Below are 18,065 nucleotides of genomic sequence, written 5' to 3' on the forward strand. Positions count from 1 at the left end.
GAAGAATATAAGTTGAATGATCAGATGAGAAGGCAAGAAATGTGGAAAAAGCATAAATATAGTTGCAAGTATAGAAAACTTCTGGAAGAACCTCATGTTGATCAGGAACAGACACAGGAATGGTTAAGGAGAGGCAAATACAAACCAAGAGATGAAAGGTATTGGTGGCCCAAGATAGTGAGCCGCATACACCTTGGTTTAATAAGTCCACTGAACATGTGGGAGAAACAGACAAATGTAGGTTTTGTAAAACTGAATTGGAAACAATTGCACACCTCATTGCTGGTTGCGACATACTAATGGCAGAAGGACTGTATACTGAAAGGCATAATAATGTGGCGAGACTGTTGCACTGGGGATTGTGCAAACATTATGGTATTGAAATGGCCGAAAAACACTGGAAACATGAACCACAAAGCATCATAGAAAATGAAGAAGTCTACATCACATGGGATCATCCATTACTAACAGTTCAAAAGATAGATGGTAGAAAACCGGATATAATGGTCCAAGAAAAGAAGACAGGAGTAGAATTGATCATTGAAATTGCCACACTCAGTGACTACAGTGTCTTGCATACAAAGAGACACAAAGTCATAAAATATCATGATCTGCAGGCAGAAACAAGAGCAATTTGGAAGAAAAATACCCAGACAGTTTCAATAGTAATAGGAGCAACAGGTCTTATAAAAAAGAATTTACAATTGTATTTAGATATATTACCAATACATGTAACTCCATACGAACTGCAGAAGGAGTCATTACTGGGCACATTGCAGGTGTTGTGAAGAGCACTACTGGCTGACATCAAAGATTGAAACAATACCAATCTCATGAGCTTTAATCAAACTTTGACTTAGGAATAGGGTCCAGTCCCATCATGGTAATAGAAACCCAAAAGACTTGGAGAAATTAAAAAAGAGAGACACTTCAGAAGAAGAGAAGTCTAAGAATCATAAAGGCTTACAACAATATAGAAACCTTCTGAGATAAGGTTTACACATCATGGTAAGCCTTTCAAAATTACCTAATAATCTAGGGAAATGTTTTGTTATTCCAAAAATTCATAAAATGACACTGACCCAGCGTTCAGACTTATTATCTCTAATAAACGCCCTAAAACTGAAAACATTTCTGAATATATTGATGGAGTTTCGAACCCGGTGGTACAGTCTACTTGGTTTATATTAAAGACTCTTGGACATTCCTGGATGAACTTTACAAAATCTAGGATTTATTTCTCCAAATGTACACTGGTTATGATGGATATTGTCGGTCTTTACACTAACATACCCCACTGAGAAGGATTTAAAGCGCTGGAGTTTTTTCTTCTTAAGCACGCAGGGTTCATGAAGAGCAGAGTCAACACTGATTAGTCTAACAATAGCAGTTTTGAAAAACATTTTTTTTATTTCAATAATAAGACATACCAACAGGTCATAGTTGTAGCAATGGGTTCTAAAATGGCCCCAGCCTTTGATAACCTGGTATTAAGCACATGGGAGTTGGAGACTCTCATTTTTCTTCCAGGCTTCTGTAGTATTTGTCTCTACAAGTTTTTTATTGATGATATTTTTTTGTATGGGAAAGGTCTAAAACTGATTTGGACATTTTTATTGATGAGCTTTCCAACAGCATTTCCTATCTGGACTTTGTAGTTTCGGGCTGCTGATCACAAGTCTCTTTCTTAGACACCATTTTATCAGTGAATGAAAATTCTGGCACAGTCAGTTCCAACATGTTTAGAAAAAAACACTTACAGAAACTACTTCCTAGACTTTAGTAGTCAACATCCTTTTTTGTTAAGAAAAATGTTGTCAAGGGACAGTTTATCAGACTTTCCAGAATTATCAATGATGAAGAGATATTTCGTACAAAATGTGAATTTCTGTCTCAAATGTTCTTCAATAGACATTACCCACTACAGCTTGTACAACACATTTACAGTGAAGTGACCTTAGAAAGACACAGTAAACACAAACCCATCCTGCTATACGGGTTTGAAAACAAGCATAAGATAGACCACTGATAGAAACTGCAGCTTCCCTTTACCCATCTGCAGGGACATGGCAGCCATCAGTGATGTTATCTGCAAGAACTGGAATATTATTAAAGTCCATGATTCCTTGAGCAACCCTTTAGGGACAGAACCTGTGTTTACATATAAAAAACACCACTTTAAAATCTTCATTTGAAAATAATGATCCCCACTATTTATTTAGCCAAACCAGTAAATGAATCAGTTGTGGCATGTTTAATTCTGGCAAATGTATAGTGTGCTCTGTAATGTACATAGGAAATGTATATAAATTTGTATACTGTAAATTCCTTGTCTCTTTTAAAAGACATTTTGATTGTGATTCCGCCGTGGAAGTTTACGCAGCAGTCTGTAACACCTGTCCTACATTTTACATTGGGAAAATGATCAGAAGGCTTTCTGATTGAGTTAAGGAACATCTGGCTGCTATTAGGAAGAAGGATGAAACCAACGCGTTAGGACGGCACAGTATTAGATGTCATGACCTTATTGATTTCTAGTTTTAGAACAGATTGATCAGTTGTTTGGTGACTTTGACACTTTTCTGCAGCTAAAGAACTCTGCTGGCAGTTGCTTTTAAATGCTGAGATGGTTCCGGGGCTGAATGAGAACTTGAATCTCAAATGTGCATTACGCTGGTTGGTATGAACCAATTTGGACATGTCCCTCTCTTTCTGATTAACTACTGTATTTATAGCTGGTTGTTTTTAGGCAGCTAATGGGCTAATCTCTGTTATGATTGGTTTCTATTGTGTTTTGAGGTTGTCAACCATTTTTAAATAGTTTACACTTGTTATATTACTTATTGCACAGTTTTACTTGACAGTATTAGTTCTGATGAAGTTCTGACAATGCTACAGAATGAAAGTGCTTAACAACAGTTTTGCCTCAGTGTAGTTTTTCTTTTTTTGAAAATTACGAAGTTATTTTTGCATATAAGGTCTTTTCTTCATATTTAATAGTATGGCTTATATATATGTGTGTGTATATATATATATATATATATATATATATATATATATATATATATATATATATATATATATATATATATAAAATATATATTATATGGGTCTAGGACACATGCTCAACTAGCATATGTCCGAATCACAAAACATCGAACACACATACACGAAAGCACTTAACATCGAAACACGCTTCCGTGTATGTGTAGTTCAAAAAAAATATTTACATTTCTGCAGGGGAGCTTCGCCCCCCCCCCTGCACTGCCCACACCCCCCCTACTTTATTATTCTCACTCCGAGATCACACTACAGTGGGGAAAAGGGAATTTTCCATTACCTGCTGTGTAGTCCAATCTACGAAACAGGCACACATACATGGAAGCGCTTGTCAATGTTAAGCTCTTTCGTGTATGTGTGTTCAATGTTTTGTGATTCGGACATATGCTAGTCAAGCATGTGTCCGGATCCCATATATATATATATATATATATATGTATATATATATATAAAATATATATATATATATATATATATATATATATATATATATATATATATATATATATATATATATATATATATATATATATACATATACATATATAGGTCAATAAAAAAATAAGAAAAGCAATGTTTATCAATCAAATACAATGTGCATAGCAGGCATGGATTTTAAAAATGCACAATATTTGATGTCATTTAAAATGTATGTTTATACAGAACAATCATTTTATTAGATTATGTTTTTAAACAAAATGTATATGATTTGGACATGGAGTGAATCACGTGACTGTGATATATTTAAGTCTGAGGAAGACCCTTGGATTCTGAATGGGACAAATGTGCAGGATTGTTTCTTTAATTGCTGCTCAACTACTGGCTTTATTAAAAAAGTTTTTAGGCCCTCGTTGCTGCTGCTTTTCTTGGTGGATCTGATGCTCTGCAGTGTTTGGTAAAACACCGCCCTTATCCTTTGGATTTCTGCATTTAGTTAAAACCCCTAACACTAGAATTTACTGCAAAGGACAAAAACTCCAACTTGTTAATTAGCTGTTTCCTGAGGCAAGGGGGCAGGGTTCGAATTGTTCCACCTTCATTTACCTACTGTGTGACATTAAGCAAGTCACTTAATGAGACAGAGCTTTCGAGCAATTAGGAATTTATGTTAGGCTTCTTAATAGTCTTCCAGACTGCATGTCTAGTAGTAACTATAAACCTGTTGTCATTATTTGCCAGACATTTCCTATTGCATAGCTGATCTAATTTAGGAAATTTTATAGCACTATCACAAAGCAAATTATTTTTAATGCACTAAGAGCGATTTGTTCTTCAAGAGAAGTGGACACTGCATTTGTAGGTGAAACTCTGAAATGCACAGTTGTTTGCCATCAGTAACCTCTGCATCAGTAATAGTTTTATTTAAGGTAGAATTATTTAAATTACTTTTAATTCTACACATTTGTACATACTTGACTGATATGTTATCAGGTGGTTAATATTTATTATGCTGTGATAAATATTCTTCTATTTAAACGGTACTACACCTAGTTGCACATTATGATATAATGATAATGATCTTTATACAATTTTATGTAGTTCATCCAAAGCTACCAATAAAGTATGCGTAATTTATTTCTTCACAACAATAATAGGTGCACACTGTCAACAAAATGGTAATAATTGCTTGTGTGTGTGCTTTTGGGGGGGGGCTTCTGTGGATAAAAACACCTTATGCTCATCAGTTGGTAATATTTAAATAGTTTTTAATATGGCTTTTCTGGACATGTGTGTGTGTGTGTGTGTGTGTGTGTGTGTGTGTGTGTGTGTGTGTGTGTGTGTGCGTCGTGTGTGTGTGTGCGTGTGTGTGTGTGTGTGTGTGTGTGTGTGTGTGTGTGTGTGTGTGTGTGTGTGTGTGTGTAAATTAAGTAGGAATACTTTGGGTACTGTGTGTTTATGTGCAAGAAATTCAAAATATGTGACTTTAGTCATACCTCCCAACCGTACAGAATTCCTCATTTTTTACTGAGTTTTGGGGTCAAATAATGGGGTGCCACGATTCCTGAGTGGCACCCCTTCATTTCAGAATTTTCCAGCTTTTCATTTTAAATTTTTATTTTTCCGTGGTTTGAGCTGATGTCATCACGTGCGCAATGATGTCAGCTACGTCAGCCTGTCGGAATTGAACTCAAGAGCTCACATGCACGCATTTCTGGCTGGGTTTCTTTTTGAATGGATCTATCTGCGAGCAGGAAGGATGTTTAGCTGCTGCTGGCTGAATGAATGATGTGCAGGAACTCTCATGGAATTCAGAGCTTGAATGGATCTACTTGAGTGAGCGGAACTGGTGTGTGAAGGACATTTAGCTGCTGATGATTCTACTTATTTTAGGTATCTACTTGAGTGAGAAAAACTTGTGTGCATGTGTGTGTGTGTGTGTGTGTGTGTGTGTGTGTGTGTGTGTGTGTGTGTGTGTGTGTGTGTGTGTGTGTGTGTGTGTGTGTGTGTGTGTGTGTGTGTGTGTGTGTGTGTGTGTGTGTGTGTGTGTGTGTGTGTGTGTGTGTGTGTGTGTGTGTGTGAAGACCGTTTGTGACAGGTCACAGCCATTGATCCAGATTAGGAAGAAAATGGTACAATTATGTACTCTACTGTGGATGAAAACATTCATAATATGTCTGTTTTTAACTAATCAGTTAACTTTGAAAGTGGTGACGTGTATGCTAGGACTATTTTCGATTACAAGAAAGTTAAGGATCTGGAAATACTAGTCATAGCTGAAGACCAAGGTAACCTGTCTTTAAGCAGCACTACCAAGCTGATCATAACAATAATAGATGAGAATGACAACAGTCCAATATTCCTACATCCTCCAGTATCAGTAGAGAATGTGCCCATAGAAATGATCCCACCTTCAGCAGAGGCTGGATTTTTTGGTAACAAAGGTAACAGCTGTGGATGAAGACTCTGGTCAGAATGCTTGACTGTCCTACCAATTACTACAGGCTACTGCTGTTAGCCTTTTTGATATCGATAAGCAGACCGGTGAAATAAGGATTGTGTGTGTATCCAAATCTATCTATATGTTTTTATACATGTTACGTGGTGAGTATGTAATGGCCCTACATCATAGGTGCCAGTGGGCAGACCTTCCTTAAAAATTAATGGATTTGTGTTGCGTTAGGTTTATTATTTTAGATCACTGAGCTTAGCTGGGATACAAAGCATTCCTTGGGTATACAAAATGTAATTTAAGTGTACAATGCGGCTTTAATTCAGTGATCGCAAAAGAGAGAAAAAAAAAAGAATCCTGTTAGGATTGAATGTGCGATTACATTTGCTTGGTGTGAGTGATGAGTGAAAAATGTATAGCAGTTGTTCTTACTTAACAATTAAGAAAGGAACCCTGTTAGATTTGCTTTTAAGAACGCTTTTGCTTGCTGGGTATGCTGAGTGAAAGCTATGGCTGGGATTTTATTTACAGATTATAAAATAATCTCATTAAACTTTATTTTTTAATTGCTTTTGGTTTGTAGGAGTGCTTATTAAACAGGGTGTATATGTGATGGTATGTGTTAATCAGTAAATCTTTGGTTTGACAATTAAGTATCTATCTATCTATGGCTGACATTCAATCTGCCAAATGCTGATTATCTCAACAGCTTGACTGAGTTGCCCATTTTATTGAGAGCTGGTTTTGCTGAATTTGTGAGATGGAACTTATGCAGGTAAGGTAAATGTGAGTTTGGGGCACTTATGATGAAGCTTTAAAATAATACTGAAAGTTTCAGCTTGGGGAAGGTTGTTGATTAGGATTAGTGAGGGCTAAGTAAGGGAATAGATTTAGTATTGTACATGTGTGTTGATCCATGTGATGTGTGTATGGGATTGTTGCATGAATTAGCTGTCTTGCCCAAAGGGTTTTTGAATGGGAAGGTGTAGGGTTACTTTTAGTGTTAGTATACATTAATGAGCTGATGGGAGGGGGCACCCTGCCTACCTTACTAATGTTCACTAACCCTAACTTTAACCTTGTCTCTGCCCCTAACCCTGCATCTTACCGTAGCAAAACCCCTTCTATAACATGACCACTATTCAGACAAATTATGTCAGAATGTATGGTGGCATTTGATGATCAAATTGAAAATAAAAACTGCTTCTCTTTGCAATCTTTTTCCCATTTTTTTTAGTTGTCCATTATGTTGATTTTCAAAATGCAGGCATCAATAAATTAAGGTTCAGTGTTTCTGCATTTGTTAAATCAGTGTAAAGCCACATATAGATAGATGATATATAGACAGATGGATGGATTAGATAGATAGATAGATAGATAGATAGATAGATGGATAGATAATTTATGTAAGGACTCATCTATAGCTTTTTTTATTCAGGGTAGTCATGGATATTGCATTTCTTTTAATTATGCATTACTTCTTTCATAAACAGAAAGCCAAAGAAAAGCAAGGTGTCATACATACCTCGAGGAGAGCAGTTTTATCATGATTTAATTATATTGTGGGAACCAGAAGCAAATTAGTACTCTACCACTGGCCAGATGCATTTTCTTTGGATGTGGTATGGGTTTCAATGCTGTTTCAATGAATGTGAATTTCAAGGACAGAGAAGTTTTAATGCTAAGTCTATTTTCATTGTGAGACAGTATTGCTTTGTTTAGCATATGTCTATTAGTGTTTGTGCATTGTGCAATTTGTGGTATAAAATGGAAATAATCATTGTAGAAGTAAAGCAGTATGCTCATTAGTGTTTATGGTAAATGGGGTGAAATAGCCAGATAATGGGACATTGGAATGGCTGCAGGGGGACTCTGGTGCCATATTTCAGTTGCCTGTTCTTCAGTTTGCATCTGAAAACTGGTATCTCACAATTCCATTGGTGTGGCAGAGGCACATAATTAGGTATGTACATTTTATGCTAATCAGTGTACAGATTTGTACCTATTTTCCATGGGCCTTGTCCAGATTTTTGATGTTTCCAAGTTGAGAGGTATGACTTTTAGTCATTATTATTCTTATTTTTTGACACAGACATTTGAGAAGGGTGTAGTCAGCAATGTAGCTATAATTGCTGTGTTTATGGGCTGTCTGTAGATAAAAATAAATAATCTTGCTACACTATTATATCATTACAAGACTAGCTTGTATTTCTGTAAAGCAAATTGGAATAATTTGATATTTCCATTTTTATCACAATCAGACATGTGATATGTACACAGTTGATTGATTGACATTACTTGATAAACATAGATATTACTGGATTATAATAGCATTTTGAGTGGCCTGTTATGTTCTGAAATGGGTATTTTTATTAATTTAACATTTGTTGACTAAGAAAGTCCCACTAGGACAGAGCCTATTTTCAGCGGAGACCTGGGGAGAAATGATCCAGACACATGTCTTTAAAATGTGGGAGGAAATTGAAGTACCTGGAGGAAACCCACGCAAATGCAGGGAGGACATGCAGACTTCACACAGATGGTACCCAAGGTAAGAATCAAACCAAAGAACATTTTGCTGTTAGGTGACAACGTTAACTGCTGCACCACTGTGCTGCCAATACATTTTGTTTCACTGCTTACTGTAAAAAAATGTTCAGAGATACAAATTTTAAATAATCTGTAACAAATGTTGCTGTACTAAACAATAAATAAAAACTAAAACAATCAGAAACATCAATCAAAGAAAACATGCATTTATGCATGATCCTAAAAATGTGTGCATGAGGCCCATGGCTTGAAAACAGCCCAAGGACCAAGTTACATTTAATCCACCAGTTGTCAGATGCATTTTCTATTTCAATTCATTCATTTTCAATTAATGTGAGTTTCAGTGGCAGAAAAGCTTACTGTTGTTCATATTAAGTCTATTTTCAAAGTGTGCTTTTATATTTTGTTTAGCAAATGGATAACAGTGCTTTTGGTATAAGGTTTGAATTAAAAAAAATAAATTAAATCTAAATTTCTGTAATCACTGTAAAAGTAAAGAAGAGAATAATATGGCACTGACAGATTTGAGCAGTGTTTTGGTAATTGGAGAGATATAGCTAAGCAAAGGGACACTGGAATGGCAGTGGGGGAGGCATAACTCTGCCTAGGGTCCCATTTGACCATGACTCAGCTCTGATTACATAAGCAGGTACTAGTGCATTTAAAGAACATAGTGTGCATATATTTTTCCTTCAAAACTCATTCTGATTATAGCTTTTCCTATTTTTCCAGTCTGTGTGGTCACTCTATCTTTGCAAAGGCAAGAGCTCACCAGCACATTCATTCAGCTTAGAGATGCACTGTCATTCTGGGTGCACTTATACTATTAATCTATGGCTATAGATGGTGTGCTTGAGTACTTCTATGCATGCAGTCACTATATGTGCAGTGCAATGCAGCACTTTCATAAGCTCACTTCTTGTAGTCTTTATTTATGATCCAAATATAGCTCTTCCATCATACTGAGCAAAACAACATTTCTAACACCCCAATGCAAGTTCTGCTGGAAAGTCGGGGGAAATTCAGGGCTCCTTCTAACCCATGCAGATGGCTGGCACATGTACCATTGTTGATGTCACTTTTGTAAAAATCCCTCTGTCTCAAAGTTCACACACTGAAAGTCTTTGAATATGAAGTGATTATGTGTTGAAGCACAGGTTTGTCAATTACATCAAAAACAGAACTGTACCATTAGTGGATAACATAGCACATAGACTTGCTGACTTTCCTGTCATTGTGTGAGTTTGGAGATAGCATATATAAATGATGGAGATGAGGATATACAGAGGGTTGGCCCATCTACAAAAACACTGTTTGCAATGTTTTATATTGCTTGTTTTACAACTGATTATATGATCATAGATAATTAAAGGGTAAAACCATAAAGAACCTTTTTAACCCTAGCTATGCTTCCCAGAAATATGAAAAGGGAAATGATATTTTAGCTTTTATGGGAGGTATATAAACTTGATTATGAGTGGTTGAGCATATACAAGCTTCTACTTTCTAATACAGACATAGGTGCCAAACCAGGGATAAGTTTATGTTACTCCATTCTGTGATCCAAGTTTTGCTTGAATAAGTGCATGTAAGAACTTTGATTCACATGGATGTAAAGCCTGTTCCAGTGAAGGGGTAGCCTCTGAGACACATACTTGTCCTTCTCGCATGTCATATTTAAAATGCATGTGAGTTGATGTCCCTGTATTGGGTATTTCTGATGTTATTTGTTTTATAGATATGCAACACATCTGTTAAGGCTGGATCAGGTGACACTTTACAGGTCAGGCAGAGGTTGCATCTCAGCAGCCTGTAAGAGATCGATTATAAGAACAAGGCTTTCAGGTGGTCTGACCAGGACTTTTTTTTTTCTAAACCATGTATTCTTTTGTGAGGAACCTCAGGAGCCAGTTCCATTTGCTGTATATGCTTAGTCATGTACATGCCAAAGTGGGTATTTTACTGAATGATCGGTCTTATAAGGGCAGAGTACAAAAGAATGATGGCATATTTGGACCTGAATGACACACCCTTGCTTATAAATTATGTAGCATAAAATAATTTCCTTACTACAGCACTGACACAATAGTCAAAGGCCAAGCATTCTCAAATCCCTGACCTCTGGGTCTACTCTTTGGGGTGTATTATCAATATCATAATTTGCAGAGGTAGCTGTGTTACTGAAAGATACCATTATGCATTTCTTGGTTTTGAGTTTAAGGTCTTGGCTCTTGCACCAGATATAAGTCTGTGTTAGCCCTTCTAGGGGGTTATTCGTATCATGGGGAATTTGCTGACTGCTCCTAATTTTCAATCATCTGTGAACATGGTCAGCCACAGTCCTTTCCATTAGCTTAGTCTTCAGAGAAGAACATACAAAACAGGACCAACAGCAGAACTGAGCCCAGAGGCATTCCACCAGTCACTGGTCTTTTTGTAGAGGTAAACTCCCCTATACTAACTTCTTGGGCCATTCCATCAAGTTGGGGAAAAAAATAATGTCCTGTCTATGAACCATTTTGCTATCCAGTGGTTGATATAGGAGTTAATAGTCACTAAACTTCTTTACAATGCCTGAGTGGGATACTGTGCCAAATCCTTAAGTCAGGTCAAAGTTGGCTGTATGCTCCATTTGGCCCATTTTCCATTGCTTTTCAAAGAAGTCCAGCAGGCTGAGTAGGCATGACTTGTTGTTGATGAAACCTAACTGCATTCAAACTAGTGCTTGTAGGTTTTCTATGATATCATTTAACATGTATATGATTATTCTTCCCATAGCTTTACATATTAGACTAGTCAGGTTTATGGGTCGATGGTTACCCTTGTGCACAGATGTCTTGCATTTGTGAAGTGAGATAACTATTGCAGTCCTCCATTCATACGACATGAAGCCTATCTGAAGGTTGTGGATAAATAATGATTCTAGTTGGCCCAATAGTTCATGTTTCATACTACTAAGGAGTCATCCAGAGATATTATAGAGGCCCATCAATGCAGTGTTCTTGGCCTTGTTCCCTAGTCATAGTTGGGAGAGTTATTATTGATGGGTATTTCCTGAGGTATTTCTGCTGGGGAGAGGGAAATAAAACTGGAGCTAAATTTTGTGGCCAGTAGATCTGCTGTATCTTCTGTCTCAGCACAAGTAGTCTCAGTTACAGTTAATTCAGTACTTTGTTGTGTATTGCCTTTGAGAATGTAGACATAGCTAAATAAAGCTTTGGGATTTTTCTTTGCCTGAGAGGCTACTTTTACCTCAAATTTAGATTTAATAGACTTGATCGTCCTCATAAGGTAGTCACAGTGATGCAGCAGTTAGCATAGCCACCTCACAGCAAGAGGTTCTCCAGTTTGATTCTCGGCTGTGGTGCCTTCTATGCGGAGTCTATATGTCCTCCCTGCAGTCATGTGGGTTTCCCCTGGGTGCTCTGGTTTCTTCCCACATCCCAAAGACATGCTACAGGTGGATTGGACACTCTAAATTGGCCCTAGGTGTGATTGTGTGCATGTATGTACCTCCTGTGGAAGGTTGGGTGCCGAGCTGGCAACTCAACACTGTAAAACTCCACTGTCAATCGTTCTGTGGACTGTTGTTCCACTTTGGTGACCCCCTAATGGGAAAAGCCAAAAGTAGAAGAAGGCCTGATAAGCCTTGTGTGTTGCTTGTTTAGACTGATGATGGAGTTTTTACATCTTTTTATTTATCAGTTCCTGAAAGACCAATTCCTAAATTTTCCCAGTGACTTGTAATAATATACTGCAAAATATAAGCAATAAATGTTTTAGGTGATGGACTATACTAGCAAAGAGATCTGAGGGTACAGATCAACAAAGCTACTGTATGCAGGCAATGCGTCTCTACAGGAAAATTCTGATCAAGAACTTGACAGGGGACTGGAATGCAAAACTGAGGGCACATAGGATTAAACTTAGCACAGACAAGATGGCAGTCATGGCAGTAAATGGGAGAAATCATAAGAAGATGAAAGCTGAGTTAGAAGGAAAATGGTGCAACAGTTAACAGCTTCAAGTATCTGTGAGGTATGAATGAAGACAAAGGAAGCCTGAATGTGGAGATCAAAGCTAGAACTAGAGGTGCTGCAGTCAACTTGCACAAAATGCATGGGGTAGCATGTGACAGACAAATGTTAAACAAGATGAAAAGTTTAGTGTACAAAACAGTGATGAGACCAGTGCTTCTGTTAGGCACAGAAACATGGGCAGTGAAAGCAAAACAGCAGAGGAAGCTTGAGGTGATGCAGATGAGGTACCGGAGACAAGTAGTAGGCTGCACAATGTGGGACACATGAAGAAATGATGATATCAGACCTGAAGCCAAAGTAATCCCAATTACAGTGAAAGCCAAGGAGAACAGATTACTGAGATTCAGTTGCACGTGCAGGAAGTCAGAAGACAATTTTGTAAAACAGATTTGAGAGAGAGGGAAAAGGCAAGAGGAGACGAGGATGCTCAGCTGCAATGCAAACTGATTGCATTTGAAAAGACTGCGACAATCCGGCTTGACCATAAAAGAGGAAAGTAGAGTGGCTCTGTGTCACAAATGGTAATAATAGTTGATTTGATACTTAGACCTTTTGTAAATAATGTAAATAATGGGGAAATTGGGGTATATAATAATGAAGACATCCACTTTTTTTCTTTTTATTCCAGATGTGTATAGAGCATTTGAAAGAAAAATATGACTATAAATGCTACAGTTACAAGGGGTAGGCATGCACTCAATTGTTTTACATCTGTCTGTGTTATGTAGTGTCTATTCGCATTATACAATGTTTGCCTTCATGCTTACATATGAAGATGACTAGAAACAATTTGAAACTTGTGATTAACTGAGCCATATTACAGGATTATCTCTTTGGAAGATTATGTGATATTTTGTTAATCTACATCCCATCACTGAGATCAGTGACAACCTCTTAATACAGTAAGAAGAAAAAGTGAAAGCATGTTATTATACTTCATAATACACAAAATATGTATTTGCTGTTCATTTTGATATGTAATGTATGCAAAGCTTGCATTTTCATGTATTTTATGGAGTGGTCTGGGTCATGGCTGAAAATGGTCTTTGGAGCAATTTGTCTACACTAATAAATATATAAATAAATAATTGCATTATTTTATTTTTACTCTCTCTTTTAACTAAATTGTCTCCATCTTTGACAATATTTTATTTAATCTTTTTTCTCCTAAATTAGACCTTTACCTGAGCACTTATATAAGTTATTCTGCTCCTGTTAATCTCTTTTCCAGTTTCTTTACTCTTTGTATTGTATCTCCCAATGTATTTCATGTAGAAGTAATAGACTGTAGTTTTCCATTACACCACAAGGTGGAGCTCTTTTTCAGGAATATAAAAGACAATTTTGAAAGTGAAAGAGGATTCTGGAAGACTAGCTGAAAGAGGGAAGACTGAAACACGTAGCTGAAGGGGAAAAAGGGCCTTGCAGCATGACTGGATTTTCTTTTCGTGTGTTTTGGGACAAGGAAGTGAAGTACTAGATTGTGTATGTCTCTTGCTGAAATCCTGAATATGGTATTTTATGGGATCAGGAGAGAAGTCTGAAACCAGTAGCTCCATGCCTGCTATGATTCAGCAAGAAAAGGAGTTCCCTTAGGCCTAGTACCAAGAAGCCATAAATGATTACCAGAGTTTTGGTAGGTGATTTTCTACTTTTTCATCAGAGGAACCACAGAACCTGGTCACTAGGATATTCTCAATGGAGTGGTGAGAGGCTCTGGCCATCATTTTATATTTTTATAAGATTGTGGTCCCCCCCCAAAGGCTTTGTGGATTTCAGATAACTGGGATCCATATAAGCTCCAACTTGGGCCCCATCATGCCAGCAGCAAGACTGTAAATAGTCACTGGCCAGCGAACATGGTATAACAGAGTGTTTCAGAGTTGGTCTGCTTAGAATTGATCAATGGGGTAGAGGGTGTTAGTACTGCTGAATGACATTGCATTCTCCCATAATTGTATTATGGCACTATAAATCTTTATTGTTCAATGATAATGCATTTTGCCATGTTAGTACTGCTGCCTTAAAGAATCTTTACTGCTCAATGACATTGCATTTTCTCAAATTTGTATTTCTGCATTACAAATCCTCATTGTTCAATGACATTGCATTTTGCTCATGTTAGTAGTGCTGTATTCAATAATTTTGCTGCTCAATGACATTGCATTTTCTCATATATGTATTGTTGTATTATTGCTTAATGACATTGCATTTTTTTCCATGTTTGTATTGCTGCATTATAAAGCTTTACTGTTCATTGATATCGCCTTCTTTGTGCATGTTTGAATGTCAAGACTTTCTTCTATAGAGTTCTGGGGAAGAGGTTGAATGTATGTTTTTATTGCATGCATATCTCACCTTGCTTTATTGCTAACTCGTGCACTCTTTAAATAATTAGTTTATGGTTGCGCTATTACCTTTTTAAACTAAATGTGTCACCTAAAAGAAATCTGCCCCTCTTGCCATCTTGCTGTGTTGGGCCTATAGGGGTGTCCACAGAGTCAGGTAGGAAGAAACCCATATCTCTTCAGTTACATCTGCGGGTGCGCTACATTTGGGGGCTCATCCGGATAGCCTATACTGCCTTGGACTCCACCCTATACCCCTGTATTTGTGGAAAGCAAATCCAGCAGAAACATGAATCCAGATGCTGCAGTTTCACTGCCCATAAATACTATAGGACCTGAAGTTTTGAATGCTTTGGGAAGTATTGTAGAAAAATGCTTGAAGCCTACACAGCCAATCGCTGGGTTTGACTACCACAAATTGCATTTCTATTCTGGCAAACAACCCACACCTCAGGGAGAGGAAGATTTTGAATCCTGGATGGATCAGGCCTTACAAGCCCTAGAGGAGTGGGATATCCCAGAATCTCAGAAGAAGCAGTGGATAGCTGAAAGTCTAAAGGGATTAGCTGTGGATACCACATGCAACCTAAGGACGGGTAAGCAAGATTGCACGGCCAAGGACTATTTAGGAGTACTGCAGGATGTGTTTGGAAGGACCAAGAGGGCTGCTGATCTACTGTATCAGTTTGAACATTCATACCAAGAAGTTGATGAGAAACTATCTGATTACATTAAGCAATTAGATAAAATGCTCCACCAGATCATCCTAAAGAAGGGGGTGGATCCGAAAGTAGCTGACCAAGTATGAATTGGACAAATTTTACAGGGAGCTCAAACTATGGATCCCATTGTGTGGAAAATGAGGATGAGAAATAGGAAAGAGACTCTAACTTATCCTCAGTTGGTAAAAGCGGTGAAGGGGGAAGAAGAAGCCCTGTTGGAAGCCAAATCTCAGTGTTTAACAGCAACTAAAACAGGGAGTGAACACCAGCAGGAGCCTATAGCTGTGCTCATTACTCAAACAGGAGTCATGGCCCACAGTGTCTGCAATGTAGAGGTGTCACAGTTGCAGATGTAGGTGTCTTCACTGACCAACGCCATAGCTCAAGTCACCGAGACAGTTGTAGAATTGCAGAAAGCCATGGTAACTTTAGCTGAAGGCAGGAATACATCGGCTAGAACCTCCACGAAAGGACTCAGGGAAGAACCGAATCAGCCAATGCTCAGAGTTCCAATTGGATTTTGTTTTCACTGTGGAGATACAGGGCATGTAAAGCGACAGTGTCCTAATGCAGAGAACTTGGAAAGAGTGAACAAACTATTATTGGCTAGTGCAATGCAAGGAAACTTCAAAGGGCCTCAGTGAAGGAGCCAGTTGAGTGCCCAGTTACAAAGAGCTCCATAAAATCTAACATCAAGGGAATAGCATTGTGGATCTCCTTTCCACACTTACCCTTGTAATAGGGGAGAGAAACTATTTAATATGCACACTTCTAGCTCATCTGAGATGAAAAACCGAATTGGATGCCATCTCAGCCAAAATCTCAGCATCTGAGACCTCAAAGCATTACTAAGCAAGAGTCTTATCCGTTAAAATGGTGAGGTCAACCAGTAGTAGTATGCTGACTGCCGTGCAGCTGAGCAACACCAGAAACAGAAACTACCCGAGGGCCTACTGGGACTGTCCCCTGTCATGTCAGTAAAAATAGAAGGATTGTATAGTAAAGCACTGTTGGATACTGGTGCATAAATCACCATTCTGTACAGAGACTTCTACCAAACATACTTAAAGCATTTATCACTTGAAAAGTTAGAAGATTTGGAGATCTGGGGGCTAAGTGACACAAAGTTCCCTTATGATGGTTATGTCTCACTAAAGTTAGAATGTTCCACTTCAGTTGTTGAGTCAACAGAAGTTTTTGAAACACTTGCTGTTGTGTGCCCCAGGCCAAAAGGAAAGGATTCAGCATCTATTTTAGTGGGGACAAATACTGACCTTGTCAAAAGAATGCTAATGCCTCAATTGACCCAGGAACACCAAACACTACATCCTCTCCTGAGACCAGTTTTCTGTGCCCTTCAAAGGGAGAAGGATAGTAAGAAAGATGAAACTGGTCATGTGTGGACCCTGTCTGGGAAAGAGCATATAATTCATCCTGGTCAGGTCACCTGCTTGAGAGCCAAAGTGAGGATGTGTGGGTAAACAGTTTCATCTCATCTTATGATGAAAACAGATCCAGAAAGTGACTTGCTACCAGGGCTGGCACTAGTCCCAGAAGTTTGGCCTGTGGACAGGTTAAAGCATCCCCTTGACACTTTGCCTGTGGGGTTGAAAAATAAAGGAAGTACTCCCATTGTCCTGCGTTCACAAGTGCATTTGGGAAATGTTTATGCTACCATTCCCTTACCTGTTTCTGTGTGGACAAGAAATGAGAGCAGAGGCAATGAGTTGAAGCTGAAAGATATTGAGATAGGAGGTGGACTCTTGCCCCCTGAGTGGCTAACCAGAGTTAAAGAGCTACTAATGAAAAAGAAAAATTTTCTACTAGTGAACTAGATGTGGGCTGTGCAAAAAGTGCAGAACACTGAATAAGAGTTAAAGAGGAGTGGCCCTTCAGGGAACATTCCAAAAGAGTAGCCCCTGGAGACCTGGAAGACTTAAGAAAACATTTGGAAGAACTAAAACCCTCAGGGATAATTTGAGATTCAAGAAGCCCATATGCCTCTCCCATTGTCGTTGTCAGGAAAATTAATGGGTCAATTTGCATGTGTGTTGACTATCGTACTCTGAATCAATGAACCATTCCAGACCAGTACACAACTCCCTGGACTGAAGATGCTCTAAATTGCCAAGGTGTGCAGTAAGTAGTTCAGTGTGCTAGATTTAAGGAGTGGATAGTATCAAATCTCTATGCACCCAGAAGATAAAGAGAAGACTGCTTTCATCACCCCTTTGGGATTTTTTAAGTTTGATCATTTTCCTCAAGGTTTATCAAATGCACCGGCAATTTTCCAGAGAATCATGGAAAGAACAGTTGGAGACATGCATCTCCTGGAAGTCTTAGTCTACCTGGATGACATCATTGTCTTTGGGAAGACCTTAGAGGAGCACAAAAAAAGACTGATGAAGGTATTGGACAGGATTGAGAAGGAAGGCCTGAAGTTGTCATTGGACAA

The sequence above is a fragment of the Protopterus annectens genome, chromosome 5.part0 (assembly GCF_019279795.1).
Source record: "Protopterus annectens isolate FY-2018-M chromosome 5.part0, PAN1.0, whole genome shotgun sequence".
NCBI classification, from domain to species: domain Eukaryota; kingdom Metazoa; phylum Chordata; order Ceratodontiformes; family Protopteridae; genus Protopterus; species Protopterus annectens.